The following is a 15474-nucleotide window of genomic DNA, read 5'->3' on the forward strand; positions in this document are numbered from 1 at the left end:
TTGTTTTTTTTTGCATTTGAACCATTTTTTTACGTTTCAAATATTGTTAACGATGTGCTCATATTTGGTGAATCGGAAAACGGCCCAACATCGTTTGCGTGTGGATCTAATTGGCCCTGATGTTTATTTGAAGTTCTTTGCAAATAAAAACACGTGCGCTTAGAATGCGAAGTTGCAAATATTGCAATAATACCTATCCATAAACAATTCATTAATAACAAAATACCTACTATAGTGTAGTATGAATGGATAATATTACTATTTATAACTCACGTGTTCGTGTTGCGATGTTGCGATGTGTGTAATTGTCACGTAATTGTAATATGTGAACAACATGTGCATTTAGAATTGCACAATGTACATTGTGTAATTGAAGGGTTCTACAATATGGTTCTGAATTTCGAACAACTTAGTTCATTTATTAGCGCCGAGAATAACTGAGGTCACGGAGTTCAAAAGAGGAAAACAACATAAGTAAAGTTTATCAGATTTTAATGCTGATAAAACATAATCTATAAAATATGTTAGTAAATATTACATTGAGAGCGAAGTTGCTGACATTATACTTATATATAACAGAATCACAAGCTATGTAAGATGAAATAAAATAAGAACATAAGGTAGATCATAATTTGTTGAAAAACATACTCGTATTTAATAATATTGTAGGTAAACATTTTTATATAAAAAGTTTTGACCGTCTCTTTGGAGCTCTGTTTCACAAAATAAATTACTGAATAATTATTGGCTGATTGTATCTAAATTGTAAGAATGAATTTAGGTCTACTTATGGTTTCTGGATTTTAATTTTAGGTCTCTACACCATCTTACACATTTAGTAGGGTACGGATCTCTGGCAGATATGCAAGTAATAATGCACCTGTAGATGTAGGCATTCAGTAGATGCTCGACTTGCATTTCGCAACCCGAGACTAGTCTCGTGTAACATCGGTTTATCGGATTCCATAATCTATTCTACAAGTACGAGTATCTAGGTAATCTCAAGAAGGTATTGTTTTTGATTTAATTAAGGCGATATATTATGTTCGTTCCCAATTTTTCAAGGCACCTCGTAGGAGTACCTAGTAGGGATTAAATTCAATTAAATATCATTTATTTCCAAGCAACTAGCCCCTCATACAGGTAGATTCACAAACATACATAAAATAATAAAAATCTTAAAAGCTAAATAAAAATCATTTTGGCGACACAGTTTTCTGTCACGTCACCTGTAGGATTATCAAAACTGTTTAAGATAGGTATAGGCACTGTGAATTCATCTCGCTTTCTGTGGTAGGGCACAGCACAGCGGATGTCATTCCAGATCCCTCCACCTTACAGAAAACCGCAGCCAAATAACACTAGACCCTACTGATAGTGTTATGTTTCTGCCGGTGAGTAAGGTTGCCAGAGTTCAAAGAAGGTCCGCAACGTTCATGTAACACCTCTGGAGTTGCAGGCGTCTATACTATGGCGACTGCTTCCCACCAGGCGGGCCGTATGCTTACCACCAGGCGGATCGTATGCTTGTTTGCCACCGACGTATAGTAGTAGTATAAAAAAAGGATTCGGCAGATTCCCACGGATCGGTTTGGCAGCCCGCAGACCAGAGACCAGAAGCAATATCCGGATCCGGCTTCGCAGTGCCACATTGGCTCTTACGACGCGCCTAGCGCGGCTTCCTTTCTTCGACGGTTACGTTATTACATATCAAATGTTAGAAAAACCTTCCGCATCCTTTTTCTCGACAGTTGCAACCCCTGTTAAAATTATTATATGTTGGTGTACCTATTTATTGACCATATATGTTGACCATGTACTATTATTACCTAGTGTCGTTTCGCAATCCGCACGATTATTTGCCACCGTTGTGGTAAAATAACTTACCTATTTCTTTCTGTCATTAGATTACCTCTAATTATGTAATAATCAATATTTATACCTGCGAGAAGACAATGCGAGACCCAACTAATTACATTCAAAGCTTACTGTTACGAACCGTATGATTGTATTCAAATGCATTTCTGCGCAACATTGTATTTACCGTTGTGTTTGCAATTGTCTTTTTAATATAGGCTTTATTACCTAGTAATAGGTTTATATATAGAATACCCAGTGTTTTAGAAGTATTTTGAGGTATAATTGTATAGGTCGAAGCGAGGTCGAGTCATTTCATTAACAGATTTGGAGAAAGCTCATCAGTTGTTACACTTGTTACCTTTTGTAATGAGTGGATATAGTAACTCGGTTACATACTATTATTGCATATCGTCATGTGACAATCTAATTCACTAATTGCATAAAAATAATTAAACAAAAATCAAAGGCTCTGGATATGAGTTAGTAATTACTGAGTTTTGATTGTCACCTAACAATATATTATACTGTTTGTTAATATGTAGGTTATTTATGTAAATTAGTCATTACTCAAATTATAAACATTACTAGGGCTTTTCCGATTGAGTTTAACGGAGGATTTGGAGCGCATCTTTCTAGAGTCAAAATACTTTGAATCTACACGGTAACTTTAATTTGGATTTTGGGTGGATATCATACAAAAAAGAAGGGGGGAAACACAGGGGGAAAATCAGGCCTTGTTCTTCTTATCCCAATAATAAATCTTTCCGATATTTAAGTAGGTAGTTAGCCAGAAAGCTGAAATACAATTTTTGAACTTGAATGATTCAAAATTCAAAAATTCTTTCTATTTTAGTTTCTTTTTTTTATACAATAAAGTGTTTTACTACTACTACTACTACTACAACTACAATTTTATTAAAAGCATCTCCCAAAAACAGAGCGAGCGGCTAAATACGCGTCAAGTTTTGATTTATCTGTGGTGAACTCGTACTATTTCTGCGTGCATTCCAACGTTGACACCCTACAAAAAATAGGTACGCTAAAATAACTTATCCTCTAGCAGGGCCCTTATTCGACATGCTAAAAGTGACGTTTCGTGTTGATTTCCATTTGATGTGAGAAATATTGTGACTTGTCGAATTGCTATTATCACCACCTGTCAGTGAACAATATCCACACTAGAGGCGGGGCGTTGTACCGGAATAGTTTTTGGAACAGGTTATTTGTAATAGACTACTTTTAGCTTATCGAGTATTTAAAAGTACGGACTTTGATTTCTGAAATAAAACAAATATGAAACTTTTATCACCTCGTACCTCCATTCTTACCGTTACTTTAGGTAAAATAAAATTTTGGTAACAGATGGTCGTCTGGGTGTCTGTTGTATCTAAAAATAATGTAATAATATATAACAAAAATATGACAATAGATTCATAGCCTTCACTCAAAACGTCACCATATTTCCGACCCTTACCGAAATAATAAGTCGATATTTGTATAAATAATCCTTATTTGTAAGACGCCTAAGCACGGCAAATACGTAAACTGCCTATTGGGGGTCATACTCGTAAAACTGGTATTTTAGACGTACTTTTGGTACGAGTAACAGAGACGTACTTTTGGTACGCAGTCCCAGCTCTAGTCAGGATTCTAGTTGTCAAATATAAGCGTGTCGAATACGTATTAGTTAACTGTCAAATGAAATTAGATCAACGGTAGACTTTTTTGTCGATGGGTATGGCTGCCATGTTTGGATTTATGACATTTAAAAGGGGATCCTAAGGCAGAGAGTAGTTTTACCTGTACGATTTTGATTCTTCTACTGGACGCAAGATGGAGTTAGCTGCCAAATTCCGATCAGGCTGACGCAACTAGGAAGAAAAAAGTTTTGTATGGAATTTGTTTCGCAAATCATTGCCAACGAAGAAAAAGAAAACGTCAGTGCTATTTATTCTGTCAAGTTTACATCAAGTCTACTGTCAGCCTAATTGCTTTGTTTGTTTTGAAGGCTTCAATGTTTTGTTCGGGTATTTCGTGTAATTTCTTTATTATTTAGTGCAAAATTCGAAAATAGTCAACCGTGATCAGAGTAAAGAGCGAGTTTGTTACAATGCCAGCGAGAAAACGGTTTACTAAGTGTGAAATATGTGGCAAGCGAGCCACTCGAGAAAATCACGAAAAAAGGGATTTTATGGCGAAATTTCCCTTGGATGAAGACTGGTAAGTATTGCTTTAGATACTTTTGACCTTATTTTGGGTCAGCAGGCTATAAACACATCGAAAATTAGATATTTTACATTATTTTTCGTTGTGAACTAGGGATGTACTATAAGTATCGATAACTGTAGTTTTATTTGTATATCAGTGTAAATAATTAAATTAAATATGTGAAATTTCCTTAGAACTAGCATGCAATATGACCATAATTAATTCGTCGAAGATTAATAATGCATAAATTATCTATTACTTATGCATTAATGGTCATTAGTTAACATATTTTTTTTATCTTTATTCTAAAATGTAAGAAAATTAATCTCTGTTTTTATGATAAATAAAGAAATATTATAGCACATTATTACACAAACTGACTTAGTACTAAAGTATGAATGGCATGTGTTGTGGGTACTTAGACAACAATATATATATATATACCCACAACACATGCCATTCATACTTTAGTACTAAGTCAGTTTGTGTAATAATGTATATATATATATATGTACATAGTCCTAATTTATAAGTATTTATAAATACATAGGAAATACCCATGTCTCAGGAACAAATATTCATGCTCATCACACTAATAAATGCCCGTTCCAGGATTTGAACCTGGGACCATCGGCTTCATAGGCAGGGTCGCTGCCAACAAGGCCAGACCCGTTCTCATGATTAACAGACATATAAATACATAAAAAGTTAAAACATTGATAAAGGGTTGTTGATAACTGGATGCCGAAAAACATGATTTATAGATGCATATTAGCGCGAAATAATCAGTTGATCATCTCATTAGCAAACACATGGAATATAAACTGTAGATAAAGTCATGTTTTTCCAAGGCTGTATGTTTTCAGATGCAGGCAGTGGGCCAAATTTGTTGGGAACGAAGACCTGATACATCTTCCCATAGAAAAGTTACATTTATTCAAACATGTATGTGCACATAATTATGAAAATCAAGCATTTAATAAAATAAAAAAACACGACTTAAAAACTGTATTAAAATAATTCGGGTCCACATTAAGCCCGACCAGATAGTAGTCCAATTAAGAACTATCCACTATATAACATACAACTTAAATGTGGACTCGATGCTAACCTGATTTCGAGTACAAAATTTGTAGACAGGAGCCTATGTTTCAACCCTCCCCATTTTATCGATATCGATAAGAATCGTAAGCGTGTAGCGTACTACATTATTTAAATCGCTTATGTTGGTACTATGGTTCTTTGACAGTTCTTTGTCGTACATTTTGGTAATGATTTGCGAAACAAACTGATTCCACTCGCTAGTATGGAAGTCCCGTCTCTTAAAACGTAGTGATTATATGCTCTTTGACAATGACATGCAGTTGCGTCGATGTAGATCTATCATAAAACGTACATGTGACGCATGTGACAATTGTCCAGGATGAAAGAACTATCTTGACAATTAACATAAAGCAATACAATACCACAAAATGTCAACAAGAAAACAGATTTATTATAAAAATACAAATTATATACAAAGCTTCATTTTAAAACCAATGGTCGTGGGTTCTAACCCCGGCTCTTAACAATGTGCATCTTGTAACATGTACCGATTGCTTTTCAGTAAAGTAAAATATATTATCATGAGGAAGATGGAGTAGCCCCAATAAGGTATATTTTCCCCTCTGGGTTAGAAGGTCAGATAGTAGTGAGACAGGGAGATATAGTGAAGAATGCGGAAAAACAAGCATTTATTGTGTTGTTAGGCTAGTTCTTTTTTTCAAAATTTGAAAACGAACGCAACAGCATGCTCAAAGCCCCCTGTGAGTCAGAATCTGTTAAATTCAGGCTTAAGACGAAACAGGAGCTGAGCCCGTACACAAATTCGAGATTTTTAGGTAAAAGGTAAAAAATATCGCCGTCGCGCTGACGAGTGTGGCACCCCGTACCTAGCTAGAGACTATCCCTTGTGTGTGTACCAACAAACCAAATTTTAGATAAATATGATACGTCTTCTTCTTCTTTGTCGTTGTACTCTTTGCAGAGCGTCGTGGTCAACTGCTGATATCAGGCGCAGATGTTGCTTGCCGTACGATTTCTCGCCATTTTTCGCGGTTGGGGGCCATTCTGGCAAATGCGTTCAGGGGACCCTTCATGGCAGATTTGATTTGGTCAGTCCATCGCATAGGTGGCCTTTTGCGCGGTCTTTTTCCGTTTGCTCTACCCTGCACCACTAGACGCTCTATAGAGTCGTTGTTCCTCCTCGAGACGTGACCGAAAAAACTGAGTATGCGGGTCTTTACGAGAGTCGAAAGGCGCTGCTTGATACGGAGTTCTTTAAGGATGGAGACATTAGTCCGAAACTCGGTCCAGGATATCCCCAGCATTTTCCTCCAGCACCATATTTCTAGGGCGTCTATCGTCTTCTCCTCTGTCTTTCGGATAGTCCAGGTCTCCGCAGCGTATAAGAATATAGAAAAAACGAGGGCCCGTACAAGCCGAACCTTCGTGGTGTTTGTGACGTTTCGGTGATACGTAGCCTATACGTAAAAACTAGCCAAGACAAATCCTTTATAATTTCAGGATTTTCTACACAGCACAGAACATGGCACCCATATAGATCTCAATTCCGTTGTCGGCGAGTCAACAACGACACATATTCTTAATATTGAACTTAATTGGCTCTCATTTCACATTTATGTTTTAAATTAATTATATGCATAGACATACCATATCCTATTGTAAGTACAAAGTTTCAGAGCAATCTAGCAAGTCATTTTAATATGAGAGCGTAACTACATTTGTATGGAAAACCGAATTTGCTGCGGACGCACAATGTAGCATAATCGGATTAGGACCAACCTCGAAATCTCTGTAACAGTCATGAAATTTATTATGTATATAAATTAAAGGCCCCTTTTTCATGCCCAAACCATTTAACATTTGGGGACCTCGAGGAATCCGAGCCATCTTGGAAAATGTGTACCATCAACACAACAGTCAACATTAAAACTTATTAAATTCTACAAAAAAAATCCTCGATATCTTTGCAGAACAATACATCTTGTTATAGAGAATACTTGCTGAATCTAAGTTTAACGCTTAAAGTCAAAGTCAAAGTCAAAATATTCTTTATTCAAATAGGCCTAGCAACAAGCACTTTTAAATCGTCAAATTTTACAAATATCATCTTAATCTAAATATCAGAGCAATTTATTGATGTAGTTATTATTGTTCTAAAAAAAACATTGTACTATTATAGATATGGTAAACTTAATAATAAGAATTTCACAAAAGGATCGTCAAACATCAAAATTGTATAAAAATACTAGTCTAGAACCTTTCTAGAATAAAATCTAAATGTCAAATAATACGGTATATATATACATTGAATTATCAATTTCATCATTAATAACATAACAATAAATAATTCATTCTTTACAATCACACTTAATCCCACGGTGTTTCATCATTCATGTAGTCTTGTGTGCTATAATAGGCTTTAGAGATAAGCTTACGTTTTACATAATTTTTAAATTTACTAACAGACAATTCAGTTATAATATTAGGAAGTTTATTGTAAAATCTTACACAATTACCCATGAATGATTTCTTAATTTTATGGAGCCTAGTGAAGGGCACTGCGAGCTTATGCTTATTTCTAGTATTAATATTATGTATTTCACAGTTTTTCTTAAAAATGTCAATGTTTTTATGTACATACAGAATATTCCCATAAATATATTGACAGTGCACTGTCATTATGTTAATGTCCTTAAACTTATCTCTAAGTGTGTCTCTATGGTACATTTTATATATTGCACGAATAGGGGACTTATACACTTCCAGGGGACATTCTCTTAAAAGGAAACTCGGAGGAATATGAATTCTATTTTTAACTATACATTTGTACGTGGTCTACCCCAATATTAACATTTTACTCTACTGTGACTAAACCAGAAAGAAGGGTTATGGGTGTAAGTACTGATGATTCAGTACACCCAGTAGCTAGGTATTAGGATACTGGACGGATTTTTTTAAATGACGTATCGTTAGATTCTTCTTGCCATTCACAACCTACTTTTACTTGTTCTATTAAAGAAAAATCGATACAGCCGCCTTGAGAGGACTCCGAATATTAAATCGTATTTTTTCTTCTAGCGCCTAAACTATTGAGCGGAGTACAGTAAAACAGACATCAGTAGATCCACAGTTAGTATACAAGTGCTATGCAATACAAAGTTACTAAAATTAACGGAAGAAAAAGGTTTAGGGCTAAATAATACGTCATTTAAAAAATCCGTCCAGTATCCTAAGCTACAGGGTGTCCTGAATCCTCAGTACTTATACCCATAACCCTACTTTCTGGTTAAGTTGCAGTCAAGTAAAATATTGATATTGGGGTAGATTATGTACAAATGTATAGTTAAAAGTGGAATTTTTATTCTTCCAAGTTTCCTATTAAGAGAATATCCCATGAAAGGGTATAAGGGCTAAATCTGGGTTTAGCAAGTATTTTTTAAAGCAAGATCATTTTTTTTCGCAAAGATGTCTAAAACTATTTTATGTAGAGTTTTATAAGCTTGAATGTTGCCTTACACGATTATTGAATAAAGAACGTAGATTTAGAATAAAACGCGAATTTCTCCTGGATGGTCCACATTTTCCAAGATGGCTGCGGTTCCTCGAGGTCCCCAAATGTCAAATGGTGTGGGCATGAAAAAGGGGCCTTTAACGTATATACATACCAAATTTCATGACTGTTCAGACATTTCGAGTTTGGTCCTAATCCGACTGTGCTAATGCCACTATGTACGTAAACTGTAACTGTACTGCGGACTCAACCTTCACGTTATAATTTTTTAAGTATTAACGTTGACATAGTAACGAAAATAATAAACACGTCAATTGAAGTAAACAATATTATTATATGCAAGAAAATTTTGCAAAATAGGTACATTAATGATTAATATGTAAAACACCATTAATTATTGAATTAAAATTATGATTTTGTGTTAAAAAATATGAGACCAATGATACAGCCCGATTACACGGGCTACATATTAAAAATGATTATCATGGAAACAGTAAATATACACAGGTGAACAAAGTTATAGTAAAATAGGTGCATAATTTCAGAGCTTGCCTGGCCCACCTGTACCACCTACCATGACCACGGCCGTGTCCTACTATTTTTTTTTTCTAATACCTATGGCCTTACTAGCGAACAGTATTCCATGTTCTTGATCCAGAATTTAAACCCTTTACTACATATTTGTGGCACTTAGGGTTGAATTTGAAACTCTAGGGCACTAGTGTGGCTCTATGAGAGCGCCTTATATAGGCTTCTGGTGACCAGAGGATCAGCATTGTTAACCAGCGCGGAAATGCACCCAGCCTTCTGAGCACCCTACCGAGCGACCAGAATATAGGGCAAATATATTATGTATACGTTTTTGACTTAAGTGTTTTTATCATGTTTTATATTTAAACTTACAGATGTCGAACTACCAGCAAAGTTTTTGAAGAGGTGTAGTTTTTATATTTCCTGGTACCAAACTGATACAGGAAATTGGAACATCAGTAAATAATCTACACCGAAGACAATGAAATATAGTCACATAATACTTTAATGTTTTATTTTATTAAAGAAATCGGTAAAAAAATGTGTTAACTGAAAAAGATAAATTTTATTTTATTTGTAGTTGAATAACAAAATATGTATTTAATCTCCTTTTAACATAGGAATTCTCTTTGTATAGGTACATATAAATAATAGGTACTTAGGTCTTGGTAAGTAATATATCTGATGGCGACTGTACATACAATGGGGTCGCGTATACGAGTACAAAGAGCATTAAAATAGTTGTTGATAGACCAAGTGAGCGAGCTACTATGGTACCTATCTTTATATAAATTTTATGCATTATGTAATAGCGCAATACAGAAAAAAATTTTGACAAATGTAGTATTATTTTTATAGTAATAAAGGTTATTCATGAACCATCTCGTAATTTAAAAAAAACGGACTTTATCTCTAAATCATATGCCTTATATTTACAGATGTGTTAGGTTATAACTTGGTTCGTGAACGTGGTTTAGAAGCAACTTGAGACTGGGTGCGGAGTAAATTGCATCATTTTTTTTTACAATTTTGAGCGTTTATAGGAGAATATGTGGAGCGAGCATTATTCGACGTGTAGGTGTGGGTTCAACAAAAAGATCGCATGTCAATAGTTCTTTATTGTCGTTAAAATTCAATTAATAATCGCCTTTATCGACCATCAACTGTGTGGTCACTTTTTATTGATTGACGTTGTCAGGTACAGTTTCACTACTCGCCGCCGCATTGTTCATAGCGCATTACTTATCCTATCGAATACAAGATGTCGCTGATTCCAGTAAACTTATGTTTTAAAAAAAAAGACGCTTTACTCTATGCCATATATTGTAGGAAAGGAAGGGTATTCCCTGTCGTACGTCAAAAAATCCAAGATGGTGCCCAAGCCCATGGACAATAAAGTCTAGCAATAAAATCAACACTTGTCAAAATTTGACATTAGCAATCCACAGTCAGGTGACAATCAAATCAAAATAACTCCTCCCTTCAGGCAACTTTAACCAAAATTCTTAACATTCATTTTGAAATTAGGTCCTGGTCCCAAGCGGTTCTCCCAATAAGATTTGGGGGGCTGGGTGTTCGCACATCCGCTAGCATAGCTCTACCTGCTTTCCTGTCCTCTGTATATGGTTCGCTTTCTCTCGTCGGTATTATTTTAAACCGATGTTCGATACTTGACGATGAGATAGCGAACCTGAAGGAGGCCAGGGAGGCCTGGTGTGAGTCGTGCCCGAGTGCGGATATCCCAATTGCCCGTCATTGCCAGCGGGATTGGGACTCCCCACGTCTTAAGATAGCCCATGCCTCACTCATCGAACACAGCCTGGACGATTCTGAACGTGCGCGTATTCTAGCAGTTTCGGCCCCCGAGTCAGGCCACTGGTTACAGGCTCTCCCATCCAGACAAATCGGCACTGTTCTGGACCCAAGTGGCTTAAGAATAGCAATATGCTTGAGGCTTGGGTCTAGAATATGTGTTCCCCATACGTGCGCTTGCGGCAAGGATGTGAACCAGTTGGGCCGCCATGGCCTCTCATGTTCAAGAAGCGCCGGCCGAATATTCCGCCACGGCACTATTAATGATTTGGTCCGTCGCGCGCTCGCCACCGTGTCTGTGCCTGCGGTTTTAGAACCCGTGGGCATGGCGAGGGACGACGGCAAGCGTCCTGACGGAGCCACGTTAGTGCCGTGGAAACTAGGAAGGGCCCTGGTGTGGGACGCAACGTGTGTCGACACCTTTGCACAGTCCCACATTCAGGGGACCCGCATTCGAGCCGGCGCTGCCGCTGACCAGGCCCAAGTACTCAAGCGCCGCAAATACTCGACGTTGCTCGACGACTATGAGTTTGCGGCGCTCGCGGTTGAGACTTTGGGTCCCTGGTCAGCCGACATGAAAATATTCATGGCAGCACTGTCGGCGCGGCTGGTCGACACCACAGGGGACCCCAGGGCTGGCGCGTACCTCTCTCAACGTATTTCCCTTGCCATACAGAGAGGTAATGCCGCCAGTATCATGGGGTCCATGCCGCAAACAGACCTGTTAGAAGGGGTATTCTCTTTATAATTGGTTCCTTTTTTTTTTTGTAGGTAAGTATATTTTATAGTAGATAATTTTATTTTATTTCTAGGTTTAATTTTAGTTTTAATTTTGTTATATTATATTTTAGTTTAGTTAGTCTTTCATGAAATACATTTAAAACAATACAAACTTATATCAAATCAAATCAAACCGAACCACTTCGAGTTCAGAGCCATTTCAAACTATATAGTAGTAATAAACAAAGTTGATTTTTGTTTGATTATTTTTTCTATGAATGAGTTTTGATTGTTCCAAATGATAATATCCACAGTTGATAGAATCAACACTTGATACAATCAACATGCGATAGAATCAAGTGTTGATTTGATGTGGACGCGAAATTTGACAGTTGTGCATCTCGAATAAGGCCCCAGGCCAGAGGCCTATTAAACGGTCTCCATTTCTCTCCATTCCATTCTATTTTGAGTCTTTAATTTTAACAAATTAAAATTGCATTTCTCTTGGCAAGTTTTGTCGTGTGGGCGGCTAGAGGATAAATATAACTAAATGTCGTTAATACTAGTATACGAAAGAATCATTTAGTGGATTTTTTTACTTACCACGGAATTCAGTCTCGTCCATTAATTAATTAATTTGTAACGGACAATTTAGGTACAAACAAAATTATAATAACGGGGCGTTATTTAAAAGGAATACCTACATTAAATATTTACTTACGTATCACAATGTTTTGGCCCTTCGTAATCGTAAATGTCATTGACTCGTTTTGAAAGTACAGTTGATATGACCGGAAGTATACCGTGGAAGCAATTAAAGCACACACACGCTGAATAATATCAATGCCATGTCTTTTTCTGGATCTAGACGTGCGTGTTTGTGATTTGCGATCACACTTGATGGTGATTTCTTCTTGGAACGCAGCTGGCTACGGCTTCGTCCCGGCATTTCGAAGTTATTTTTTTTTTGATAGTTCGTCACGCGATAACTTCAGCAGATATTTTTGTTGTAATTTAAATGAAGTTGGGCTTCGGAGTTGCAAGCGTACATAGGCTCCGGAGAGTGCTTACCACCAGGCGGGCTGTAGATATGCTTGTTTGCCACTGATGTAGTACAAGAAACGACCTTTGTTGAGGGACATATATTTTTTAAGTTCCAACACGAGCAGGATCAATCAAGAGGTTATGGAGTTAGAAGGTCTATAAGTGATTATTTATGAGGAGTCTTGATATCAGTATATAACTTATCGATCATGTCATCCACGAAGACGTGTTCCTTGACTAGTATTTTCATGTTATTAAAGGTTAGATTTGACAAATCTGCGCGTCATCGTGAATGACACGATCTACCTATAGTGGGTATTCTCGTGTGTCCTATTAATGATCAGGAAATACAATACCGTTTATATATACATACTATAACATATTAATTGTGCTATACTGTCCGATAACAGAATGTACACGTAATTATTTCCGCACATAAGCAGTAAAGGCTACTAAAACAGTGGCCAGGGCAATATCGACCTTATTACCCGTACGCAGTATTGCAATTTAATGTAGACCATAAGTGATGAAATGAGTAGGTACCTCAGTCCAATAAATTATATTTAAAAATGTAACCTTTATTATAAAAGCATAGATAGGTATAGGTACGTTCTTCGTTCCTTGACAACATTTATTTATTTATCGTATGGCATTTCAGTTACTGGATTTAAATTAAATTATTATCTAGAGATTCATCCATAAATTGTTGGGGATTCCTCTCAGCCATGAGTCGCGTTTATCCCACTCGTTGTCAATATGCATCATACCAAGAGCTGGCGGGTACTAATCGTTTCTCTCCAAAATCACTGTGGTCTTTATGAATTAGGCAGCGTGGGTTGGCATTTGGTTTTTAACGCCTCTCGGAGACACTATTTTCGCCGCAAGTGTGGTAGTTCTATGGCGCTAAGAGCTGGGAGCCAGAATGTTGGGGTGGGATTGAGGCAACCAGTAATGAGCCGCATGGTTTCGTTTAGCTGCACATCAACGGAACCAGCATTTGCGCTGTTCATCCATACTGAACAACATTAAGAGGCTGTCAATACCTAAAGCGCGCACACTGTCTATTTGTATCGGAGTAAATGAGATAGCACTGTCGCATGTTACTGGACCTGGGCAAGGGAATAATAAGAAAAAAGTGGATTATTAGTGTAATATTTTACTCAACCACGGTTTAGATATAAATGTTTTGAAATTGTGATTTTAATTGCAGACCCATAAGTCAAAACAATAAAGACATAAAACCGTTTAATTGTGATTTTAAGACCAATCTTTGCAATTATTTTCTATCAAGCCGATTTCGTTCAATCGTGTATCGAGTACAACCACGGTCTTCGAAATATAATTAATATGAACATATATTTTTCTTACTTGACTAAATCAAATAGTTTTTCTTAAAAAACTGTTTAAGTAACATCAATTTCAAGGACACTGGGTGTTGACAGCCTCTTGACCGTATGCAACTCAAAGTGTTTGTTAAATTTAATTGTATGTGAAGTTTCATACCTACTTCACTGCTGATTGATGTCGATCAGTCCGCTAATTGTGGTTGGTGCAACTGACCCTAAGTATAACAACTCAATTTACTTCAAATTACGTTAAAACCTAGTAGCCATTACTGATGTATATAATATATCACAAATCATTTATACTTTACAGAAAACTGTATGAATCCGGGGTCATTATCCCAAGGCAAACTCAATAGCGCAATTCAGGATTTTCACTAGACAAAATAACGCTATCTAGCATGCAATTTGCAAACTAAACAAATTATGATTAATTCCTATTGTATAACTCTGGAGTCATCATCGTAAAAAAATCTTAATAGCGCAATCCAAAATAATTTCTACACAGAACAGCGCCACCTCGTGTGATACTTAGTTACTAATTGAAAACTATGGGAGTGGGTCAATTTTTCTAAGAAATATCTTGATAGCGCAATTCAGGATTTTCACTACACAGAACAGCGTCACCTAGTGAGATATTTAGTACCTCTATTTATTGACAATAACAATATACATAATGGATATATACAGATGAATACTATAACTAGCTTATATCTAAAATAGGCCCTTGAGGCATTGTACCAAGGATGCTGGCGGCATTTCCTCGTTGTATCGCAATACTGATACGTTGTGCGAGGAAGCCGCCAGCTCTTCGGTCACCAGTTACGTCAACCAGACGTTTCGCGATTTCTCCAAAAAACTTGTGCGCGCTGGGACCCCATGGACCTAGAGTTTCAACGCCAAAAGGTACAAAATGGTACTCTCTACCGAGGCTCTTATATTTATTACGTTTCAAAATTTCGGCGCTTTCCGCCGCTGCGCCCGCTTTTACATTAGTCCGTTGGAGGTGGGACGGTGCCAGTGTGTCTACGCAGGTAGCATCCCACACTAACATCCGTCCCAAGCTCCAAGGAACCAAGGACACCCCATCAGGCCTCTTGCCATCATCCCTGATAATGCCAGTTGGCTCAAGAAGAGCAGGCACATTGATGGTGGCAAGAGATCGACGAATTATGTCATTAAGCGACGCATGTCTTGAAAAACGACCTGCACTTTTTTGACAAGATAATCCGTGGTGTCCCAGTCGGTCCACGTCCGTGCCACAAGAGCATATATGTGGCGTACATACCGAAACCCCGATTCGCAAACCAGTCGCCAGTCTTAGGGAGGTCGGATCCAAGAAAGTACCAGTATTAGGTGAAAATTAGTATTTAGTACCTA

This window comes from Cydia pomonella, chromosome 10, assembly GCF_033807575.1.
Source record: "Cydia pomonella isolate Wapato2018A chromosome 10, ilCydPomo1, whole genome shotgun sequence".
Classification (NCBI taxonomy): Eukaryota; Metazoa; Arthropoda; class Insecta; order Lepidoptera; family Tortricidae; genus Cydia; species Cydia pomonella.